This window comes from Pteropus alecto, unplaced genomic scaffold (genome assembly GCF_000325575.1).
Source record: "Pteropus alecto unplaced genomic scaffold, ASM32557v1 scaffold87, whole genome shotgun sequence".
In the NCBI taxonomy this organism is placed as follows: Eukaryota; Metazoa; Chordata; class Mammalia; order Chiroptera; family Pteropodidae; genus Pteropus; species Pteropus alecto.
The window spans coordinates 7,508,325-7,519,923 of NW_006443225.1; positions in this window are offsets into that span (position 1 = coordinate 7,508,325).

The following is an 11,599-nucleotide window of genomic DNA, read 5'->3' on the forward strand; positions in this document are numbered from 1 at the left end:
GGATAAGTATTGGATCTGGCCTGTGCAAGGGCCTTGGATCCCAAAGGAGATCTCTAAGGTAATGTAGTTTCTCATTTCCTGTAAGGAAAGTGAAATTCAAGCAATCCTGCTTTGGTGAAATTTGCATCCGTGGGCTGAGAACTTGGTAGGGAGAAAAACTCAGGCCTTCTTCAGTCAAATGTTTGAGAAACATACGTTTTTCTGGGCAGAGTTGTGGGACATCATTAGCCAGGCTTTTATTCTAGGCATTAAAAGATAAAGAACATTAAGAATGAGGCCAAATTTTTAGTTAGAACCTGGCTTAGAATATGCACAGTTTTCCTTTGTCATTTAAAATAAAAATTAGTATCATCATGCGCTTTCTAATATGAGGACTAAGCCATCTGCATTTTCTTTTTTTGATTGTCTAATGTTTATGCTTAAAATTATAGTGATATACTATAGAATATTTGTTGCATTTACATCCTATGACTTAGACTCAATAGTAATGGGAAGAAATTTTGCCTGAATTCCTGTGACTTAGACTAAGTAATAATGAGAGAAAAAAATTGCCCGTCTTCTTTTGGTTAAGCTCAGAGGATTCACTCCTATTTTCTGCAGAATAAGTTAAATCTACAGATTAATAGCAAGTTCATATGTTGGTTATGATAAGAAGACTGTGCTTTCTTCTGCACTGTCCTTCTGCAGAGCATTTAGATAAAATTCTTCCTCTCGGTTTGCTTACAAATATTTAGTAACTCAGTCATTTTACATAAACGGCTTCAAGTTCAATGAAGGATATTATTTCCTAGCGTGAGATATAAATATATGTGAATTTAAAATAGATCATCTTTATGTCTGCCTTTTCAAGGATATACTGAAAATAGAATTTACTCACAATACCAATGATACTATAAAATATTCAATGGCATCCATACAAAAGAAAACAGCAGGAAAAAATCTTCTGAAGCGCTCATAGCAGAAATAGGGTCTCTTACGACTAGTCATCTGCTATCAACTGCTATTATTACTACTTGATGAAGTGACAGGCTGATCTAGAAGACTCATCAGCAGTAACATCTCGAGAAGCTCCAGGCAGTTGGTTCCAGCAGGAGACCCTCCTTGGACAGGGACAAAGGGCAAAAGTTTAACCACATGTGTAGCTTTTTGGATTAGCATCCTTGCTCTGCAGAAATCCCTCCTTCCCACCATCGTCCATTTGTTCATCCATTCATTCAACAAACATTTACAGTTAGGGACTGTAGTAGGAGCAGAGCAATATAAAGAATGAGCCAGCACTGCTGCCCGTGACACACCCTAAAGGACTCCTGGAGGATGTGACATAAAGTGCCCATCCCTCGGGATTAACATTCTGTATTTAAAACGAAGGTTACTGTCAACTACTTTTTTTTTTTTTCAATTAAAAGGTATTCTAATCTTCCTCTCTAATGTGATTCATGGATGTTACAAATTTCCCAGTGTCCTTATAATTGTCTCCTCTTCCTTTTCTACCAGAATAGAAATAAGACATAGTATTTATAGAGTTAAATATATTTCTTCTCTTTACACCTTCCCTACTCTGCCAAAGAGATAGCAAGAGTCAAATTCCTTTGTTACTTGTTAAACCATGAGATATAAGAACAGCTATCATGGTGTCAAGTTCTTTTATGCCTATTGCAAATCTTCGATTTCATGAACAGAGAACTTATATTGCTGCAGAAATAGTATGTAGAGAATATTAGTAGAGCTAAAAAAAAGAGGTTCAAAAAATCACTTCGGCATCTTTTAAAAAGGGCCCACGATAACGTCCCACATGCCAGGCATACAGGCGAAAGAAGAAACCTTGCTGACATATGAAATAGTAACTATGCTATTCAAAGTTAACCCTATCTTGCATTGCTACAGACTATATGCAGAACACAATGATTTTACCTTTAAATGATATTACTTAATGATGAGAGAGAATAAACCGATCATATATTTGGTAATCTGATCCATTTTAATACTGCGATGAAACAATGAATTCGGGTTGAAAGAAAAAAATAATTAGACCAGCCTACATCCTACACAGGCTCACACAGCACTGCTGGCCACACCGCGGCTGGAAGCGTGTAGCAGTATTCACTTCCGGGCTTCCTCGCCTCGCAAATCCCCCACCGCAGCAGGCCTCATGTTCAACTGCCACTGGAGAATTGCCGGGATTCCAGCTGAATCAAATCCCCTGGAATGCCCCTGACAATAAAGGCTTTAGAGCCGACCTGTCTCGTGGGCTTGAACGTTAGGGGCCTAGTGTGTATGATAGTTTCCTTTGGGGCTGGCTGAGCAACTAACTCACCTTAAGCACTTTTTTTTTTTTTTTTTTTAAATAGAGATTTCTAGGCCCCATCCCAATCAATTAGAAAAGAATCAGGGTGGAGGGTTTATCAGTCAGCTTTTGCTTCAGTAATGCTGAGTAACAAACACTGCTAAAAAGCTTACAGACATTTGTTCCTTGCTCACAGCTGTACGGGTTGGGTGTGGCTGGGCTGAGCTGGGCTAGGCTGGGGTTCAAGTCTGCTCCACATGTCTCTCATTCTAGAACACAGACTGGAGGAACAACGGCCACCTGCGTCCTGTTCTTTTCATGGCAGATGGCAGAAGGATAAACATGTGATGGCCCTTAAAGCCCCTGTCTCATATTGACCCGCCCTCTCTTCTGTCCACTTTCCATGGATCAAAACATATCATGTGACCAAGCCCCAGCTCAGTGAGGTTGGGAAGCATACTCTGCCCCAAGGGGTAACAGAGGGGAAATGATTGCCTGGGAGCTGGTGCTGAGGGACTAGATGTAACAAACTCTACAGTGACGGTTATGAAGCCACTCCTGCTCTTGTTGGAGGATTGACATTTTGGTGCCACTAGAGAATAGAAGAGGAAAGATGGGCTCCATCCTTTCAGTAGCTCAGTGAATATGTACTGTCACTAATATGCACTATCCAAAGATAGAAAATGTTAATAGAGCTCATGTAATTCAAGGATAGAGGATCGTTAAAAACGAGAAGGGAAGAAGAAAATGGACACCGTATACAAATTAAGGATGGGGATGGCTTCTCAGAGGAGGAAACATCTGAGCTCAGCTACTCTGATGCGTGAATGTTTTCTAGAGAAGGGAAGTACATGAAGTAGAGGGAGTATTCTAGGAGATTACGAGACAACACGAGGAGTTTAGAAGCCGCGTATTAAATTAAACGGAGAGTGCCACGTGTTCTCCTAACCTTCTTTTTGTTCTTGGTCCCTGAGCTGAATTACCTTTTCTGCTTGGGTGTGGCTATTTGGCTGGGTACTGGCCAAAGAATCAGCCCAGAAATGATGCATGTATTCTCTTCCAGGTCTGGTCCTTAAAAACCTCCCAAATACAGGCCTCCTTTCACTCACCCTTTCTTTTTTTTTTTTCCCATTACTCAGCTGAATGGAAGGAGCCTGGAGTCACTGCATGATCACACATCACACAGGACGTCTTTCCGCATCGCCTAGGCATGTTTGTGGGAGAGAGAGAACACGTTTTATCGCATAAAGCCACTAAGATTTAGGATTGTTTGTTACAGCCGCTAACATCACTACTTGCCTTAACTAAGATAGTGTACATGTTTCGCTGATAGTAAGTGATGGCTTTGAGGCAGAAAAAGAGATAGCTGTCCCCGACTAGCTGTGTTAGTCACTTATTCTAGATATCTCCGTGGTTATTTTGAAAGCCAAGTGAATTAAAAGATACAGTAGCAGTTTAGAATAGTAAATCTGAGAAAAGCATTGATGTTAGCATGTAGTCATGTCCAGTTTAAGGGTGGTTTACGCTGCAGAGATGGTCTGCCATGCACAGTCATTTATAGTACGCGTTTATGGCAGAGGAACACGACAGCATTGTTTTCCTGGTTGCGTTTTCAGTTCTAATGTGCTTTGACGTGCGTCCCCAAAGGTGCACGTTTAACTGTGGCTGAGACGGGCCTCTCTCTCCATCTTTCAACCTTGGAAGTGTCTGTTATCCAAGGAGACTTAAGGAAAAAAAAAAAACCAACTCATTAATCAGTATGTCATCACATGACTGGAATTAAAGAGTAAAGCAGTAAAACCTCTGAGCTGAAGTGATAGCAAGTATCACAGGTGTAGGTTTCTGCTTCCATTTCAAAGTGAGACGCCATCTGGAAGTTATTGTTCCTGCCAAAAGGAGGAGAGACATAAAAGCTCCCCTTTCTTTTTCAAAACGAGGACTCATAGCCAGAGAATGAGCCCTTCCACATAGAGAAATAAGTCCTCACAGGAGATACAGGGGTTGATGGGAGGCAAGCAGGAGAAGACCTGGTCAGCAGCAACTTTCTCTGAATCTAAGAGATGAGAGATAACTTTGTACTGAAATAGATTTTGAGCTACAAGCAGACACTGAGAATATTTGGATGTGTGTGTATGTGTGTGTAATTAGTATAAGTCTTGACGCAAGGGCAGGATTAATTCATTGGAGGCATTATGATATAGGATATTTCCAAGTCAGCCTGGCAGAACTCATCAGTGCTGGAAGAGAAATACAGACATGACCAAAACAGAGTTAGTTCTAGTTGCCTCTTGCTAAGAGTGTTCCTAGTCTTTGGTGAGGGATGGGGAATTCGTGTCAGCATCCCCACCGTGTAAAACCTCTAGAACGTGGTACGTCATGATGCCTGAATTGTGAATTCAAGTGATTATGAATTTTAGTTCTGACCTTATGATGTGGGTTAAGTCACTATCTGCAAATCTTTTTGTTACCTTTGTAAAATCTGGATTTAAAGACCCCTTCGGGTTGTTTTTATGTATTAAAAATTAGATTACTGATATAGTTTTGAATGTCAATGGTAATTGAAATTTTTTAAAAAATAGGATTGAATCCTACTGATTATCTATTCAAAACGCTGGTGCTAAGAATGGCAGGCCAGGTGAGAGGGCCCGAGCCTTAGCCTGGGTTTTTCTGGAAGCAGACCCTGAGACAGGAATTCAAATGTAAGCAGTTTGTTCAGGAAATGACAGTGGAGGGGGGTGGACTTGAAACCAAGAGGAGAAGGATCAACAAAAGGTGGATGATGAAATAAATCATTTCATGGGGCACCGAAGTTGGGGCCTCCTGAGAATGGTACGGAATGCGCACCTCTGAGTCATCTTTTCCGGGGGCCGGGCAGCTGGGGTATCTATAGACCAGCTCCTACCAGTCGGGATTCCAGAGTTGCTCCTGGGAAGTGGTAATTCCCCCAAACTGCAGCCCAACGTGCATGTGAGCTACAGGTGCTGCCCGGAGGAGGTGGGACCCGCGTGCACAGAGTCAAGGGCAAAGGGACGCGAGCGAGACAGCCAGAGCACCAGCTACAAACCTCTGTGGGATGCTGCCTGAACCAGGCTTGTTCTAGACTGGATGTGCTGCATTTGTGCATTTCCCACTCTGTCCACACCTGAGGACCTATTTGCAGGTATTCAGGTTGTTTACAACCAAAAACTGGATTTCTGTGCCTTTTACTTTTTATTTTAATTAATTTATTTTTTATATATGACTTAAAAACTGAGCTATATTTACGACTATATATGCACTCTGTGGGAAACATACAGGCAGCCTAAGATAAAAGGACACTGCATAATAAAATGTGTTCTTTAGTGAGTTGCATCCCTTTGAGGTGAGACCATGGCCTTCCTGGGGTACATTTGGGATCTATGGCAAAGTGGATCTATGCCATTTGACTTCTAATTTTCAAGGCTGCCTCAGAATATCAGTGGTTTTTATAAATGACTACTCATTTTCTCTCACTAGCAATTTCTGATTTGCTCATTCAGAAACATAAAGGGAAAGTATATGGTTGTACTATCTTTAATAGTTGTGTAAAATTCTGTATATTTCTGGAATAAAAATGCGTGGGCAAAAGCAGCAGCAATGTTCTTTGTGAATTCTAAGCATGTGTCACCGATTTAAAAAATAAAACAAATGTGTATTTATGTGCATCGGTGTAATTTGGGAGGATTTTGTATGCATATTAAAATATCATGAACAAATAAAAAAATCCATCATTTGTATATTACTAAAAATTAGCCTGCTCCGTATCAGCCTGAGCTAATGTACTTTTGGTTTTACATTTCTGATGGGCGACCTGGTCAGGTTTGCATATGCTTGCTGGACATGTTTGTATGATTGTTCCTTATTTTTAACTATTTATTTGCAATAATCTTAGACTTAAAAAAAAAAAAGCGCCCAAGTAGACATCCTATATACCATCCTAAATGTTAACATCTTACAGAAGCATGTTATATAATAATATAGGACTCATCCTTGAACCAGACAGATGTGAGATATTAGCTCAGGCTGATACAGAGCAGGCTAATTTTTAGTAATATACAAATGGTGGCTTTTTTTATTTGTTCATGGTATATTAACTTGCATACAAAATCCTCCCAAATTATACCAATGCACAAAAAGATATTCTCACCATATATGGCATTGCAATGAATAAAAACATTTTTTAACACCTTTGGTTTAAAAATGGGGGACAAAGAAAAAAAAGTCTTCTCTTTACTTTGGAATGCCTAATGTAATCCAACAGATGATAGATGATAGATAGATAGATAGATAGATAGATAGATAAATAGATTAGATAGATCAATAGATGCATAGATATAAAAATGTGTTGGGTGGCATCAGAGTCACTCAGACTTTGTATTAACAGTATTAATGTTTTCTTTTCTTTTTACTTTCAGTCATGCTACCTGCTCTCTTACCTTCGTTACTGCCCATTGTTAGGGGTCTAGCTAAGCCACTATGCAGAGGAGCCTGATCTGACATTCTGGAATCTTGAGAAAAGTGAAGGGCAGGGAGCAAATCTGAATGGTAGTAAGAAAGTGTCTGTGTCTCTGATAGTGAGAACTCTGACAGAGTAGGCATGCGGTCACATTTGTTGCATAGAAATCCCCAATGGTTGCCAGCACTTGGCAACGTATTACGTGGTGAGAAATGCTTGAACTTGTCTGTGTCAGTTGGGACTGCTCAGTACATGACATTAGAAAAACCTCAAACACATATCATCGCAATACCAATTATGATAGTAGTAACAACAAGATCAGTGTTGTTAGACCACTGAAGACTATGATAGTTAAATCTCGATTGAGGCTTATTTTTTAACCCTAACAGGAATCAACAAGATGGTGCTTGGCTATCTCTTTCAAAATTTAAAAACTAGTTATTACTAATATAACTTGAAGCAAAATATACCAAAGGAATCTCTTTATTCTTTCTCTTGGTAATTCTTATATCCTCCAGGCTTTCCAGTGTCCTTAAAAACCCTCCCACCCCACATATCTATCTCCCACTTCTTTCTCCCCTTACTTCCGATAAAACAGACCTCTGGGGAATTACTTTTAAATGCTATGATGTAAAGTGTTTATAATAGCAAGAAGTATCTATCTCTCTTCTTAGGGAGTCGGGAAATATTGAATTACAACTGCCATCTCTTCCTCTGCCCCTGACATTCTGGGACATCCATTGCTATGCAGAACAAGTAAGTCAATTCTAACCAGAAGTGGGTGGGGGAGAGGGAGAAGTCTCGACAGGCGTTGAACGGCACAGTCATCTACTGCAGCCCTCACAGCCAGGCTTCAAACTCTCCGTATGAGTACCTCCAAATTTTGCTTCAGTGTAAACTTCATCTTTGCTCCAACTGAGGAGCCATACTGCTGCCCGTCAGATAGATGATCATGGAGTTAAGCCAGTAGTGGGAGAAAGTGTAGAGGATCACAGTGTTTATTCCAAGAAGCTGCTAAAGAGAGGTCCAACCTCAAGGAGGCGCCAGAGAAAGAGCATACATCTAGTGGCACATTTAGGAAATTTTCTCAATAGGGTTAGAAGAATACTTATGAGGCTGTACACTATTTTACTTAAACCAAAATGCCAAACTGGAAGGTGATAAAAAAATAGTGACATAATTAAGAAGGAACCTGAGTTCCTTCAAGCCGGTGTCTCAAATCCTAGTATTTGAAAGTCCCGTGAAATCTAGAAATCTGTACTGCCAGGTCTGGTCTTCTATCTACTTAGCTCATTCTCCATGTAGACACTTAATTTCTCTCATGAGTTTAAAGGAAACAGGACTGGAGTTTCTCAAAAAGATTTTTTTTTTTTTTTAACCAGAAACCGAGAAAAAAGATAGAAGAAAAAGAAAAAAAAAACTTAGCTCATTAGGGTATGTGTGCATGAGTAAATATGTTTAATACTTACTACATACTACATAGACATGTGTATACATACACATTCAAATATCATGCTAACATGTGCACATATTATCTTTCTTCATTCAACAAATATCGAGGAAATTATAAAGTATACAAATCAATGTTTCGGATGACCAGGGTGTTATTTTGCATAGCGTGTTGAGTAAAGGCCTCTACGGGACGTGGCGTGAGGCGGAGACCTGCATGAGGTGAGGGAGCAAGACACATGTAGGTGAGGGGTGAAGAGCAGGTGCTGGGCTTAGTTCTATGGGACGAGTCATGCCATTGTATCCGCTTGACACAGGAAAACAAGGACTCGCAGGGGAGCGAAGTGACTTGCCTGAAATTCTATACCTAGAAATTAGCATCACCAACTGTACATTGGATCAGCTGTTCTACTTGTATTATTATTTCTCCCTTAATCAGCTCTTTGAAAATACTCTTTAGGCCCCACCCTTTCCATCGCTTTGTCATTTTCTGCTCCCCTCTCCTCTCCTATCCCCGTGGGACAGGTCATTCCTCTTTAAAACCTTCCCTGCCCTCACAGGAAGAAAACTCAGTGACAGCACTTCGTGCCGATCTCTTTCAGAGTGGGCTTCTTCACCGAAGCATCTGTTCCCCCCACCTCTGAGCCCTTGAGGGGAGGGGAGGGGAGGGGAGGGGAGGGAACACATCATTTACTTTTGCAGCCCTGGCAACTAGCATAGCCCTTGACGTAATGAGCAATTAAGAAATGAAGCAAGTAAGAAATATTTGAGGGTGGGACGGAGGAAGGAAGGAAACAAAAACGGGAGGAAGATTTTTTAGTTCAGGATGCAGTTCGATTTAGAAAATGAGAATAAGAGACCACAGGGACAAAGGGAGCTTTGCACAATTTCTAGACTTGTCATTAGCCCTGTGTTATCTTTGCTTCTTCTCTCCTTCTCTCTTTGAAAACCAAATGCATTTTCGAGGGTATTAAATTATACTAGGAAGAAACTCCAATCTGAATCTATCAGTAGAGGGGGCAGTAACAAAGGAAAAGGTGCGGGAGGACCTTCTTTGACCTCTGACTTTGGAAGAAGGATCAATGCAAATCACTATGTGGACTTCCCAGTTATCAGATAGGTGGAGTGTAGGTGTGACTTGTGTCCTAAATTTCAGAGGCAGCATGGTCAATGTGTCAACCAAGGATTCAATAGCCATGGACTCCCTGTACCCATTTCCACATCTTTTCACCGGAGATGTTGACGACCCCCAGCTCACAGGCTGTTGTGAGGATTAAATAAAGTGACTATACACAAAGCATTTAGACTGGTGCCTGGCAAGGATCCAATGCGTGTTAGCTGCAAATGTGGTACTTCCTAAATAAATAAATAAAATGATGAGTAAAAAGTATATTGGGGTAAACATACATAATGTAGAGGGAAGGAAGGGTCATTATGTTTATTATCAGAATTCATCACCGTCTCTGGAGATGAAGAGGTTGCACTTATTGTTGGAAGTTGTAGATAGACGTATTGATGTCCTCTTCCTCTTCAGCTGCCTCTTTCAGTTTTCAGAGGGGTCGGTGGCCTCAAACTTTCTGCACCATTTTTTTTTTCCTCCTACACACTAATTTATTTATTTGTCAGGGTCTGTTTTATTTCCCTATTGTTTTCATCCATCATAAATGGCGATGGTCATGTTTATTGTGTGTAAAAGAACCATGCTCTCATAATCCTTGATCACTGATATGTTAAAGGCTGGGTTTAAAAAAAAAAAAAAGAATTTGGCTCCGTTCGTAAAAGAACCATGCTCTCATAATCCTTGATCACTCATATGTTAAAGGCTGGGTTTAAAAAAAAAAAAGAATTTGGCTCCGTTTTTTCCCTTCTTCAGGGTAAATGACAGATGTGGAACCTAAACAATGAATGTTCTCGACCCTTTTATTGACCCAAATCCTGAGGTTATTCGTGTGTCCCTACTAGGATTTAAAAGATACACAAGGGTTTTCCTGAGAACTACAACTTTTTAGTTATAAACGTAACTCCTGAAGGAACGGTTCAAAAACGCCAGTTAATTGCAAAGCAAATGAGAACAGAACTCCCTTTGATGCCGGAGCGAATGGCTTGAGCAGTTTCACGTGTGGAGGGAACGTTCTCAACGCAGAGATCTTTAGCCTTTTCTTACTAACCCACCGCTAAGGGCCCAGGAGGGCAGCAGTGGGTTAGAAACGGGGTTTCTGTGCCAAGTTCCGAAGAAGCCTCTTCTGAGACAATTGGCCAGGAGGCTTGTCCCGGTCTTCTAGCGTGCCCTGGCTACTTGCTTAGTTCCACCAAGGACAACAAATGTGCCAGGAAATCTGACACTGAGCCCTGATGAAATGCGATCCTCTGCAGAACTCCTCCTCTCTGTTAACTGTCCGGGACCAGGTCTGATTTCCAAGCCCTTCTCAAACAGTTTAATTCTCTCTGGGAAGAAATCATATTTATCCACATCCCGGAAACGTTCTCCATATCTAGGAAAAGCCATGCGTCCTCTTTCTCGCCTTTTCTTCTTTTACGCCTGGTGGCGATTTCAAAGAGCCTTTTAGCTGAGAAACCTAAGCTAGGTCTCCTCGCGGCGACTCGGTTTATCCCCCCACTCTGAGCTGGCGCATCTCCTCGCCCCATCTCCTCTCGCCAAACCAAGTCGATCCAACTTTCCCTCCCAGACTCCAGCAGGGGCGCCCTCCCGGCAATAGACTGCGGCAGGAGCGACCCCCGGGCGCGGGACCCCAGAGCTTCACGCCCAGCGCGGGACGCAGCGGACTCGCCCGCACAGCGCCCGCCGCCTGCGCTCGCAGCCCGCGGTCTCCCTGCTCAGCCTGGCGCTCCGCGGCGCTCGGCGCCTTTGGCTTCTCGTCTCTGGGCCCTAAGTCCCCGGACACCAAGCCATCTCAACTCTCACCTCGTCCACCTCCGGGGCAGCACCCCCAAACCCCGTCCTCTCCTTCGCACACGCCTCCGACCATCCTCCCGATACCCTACGCAACCTCCAGCGAGAAAGCCCAGCCGGGGTCGTCCTAGTTCCGCCCGCCGCCGAGGTCTCCATCACCGCCAGGCGCCCTAATCCACGCTCATTCATATTCATTTTCATTCTTATTCTCTCTCTCCCTTCCCTCTCCAAAGACTTCTAACCAGACAGGCCGATCCCTTTCAGTGGCACTCCTTTTCATTCATCCCCTCCCACCACACACACACACACACACACACACACGCACACACACATGCACGCACACACACGCGCGCATACACACCCCTAGGCAGACAGCCTACTCCACTTTTCAGACGCCCACCTCCTACATACTCCCCTCCCCTAAACAGACTTCCACCCACTCACCATCTGTAGCCTCCCTTCCGCCCCCCGCCCCGCCCGT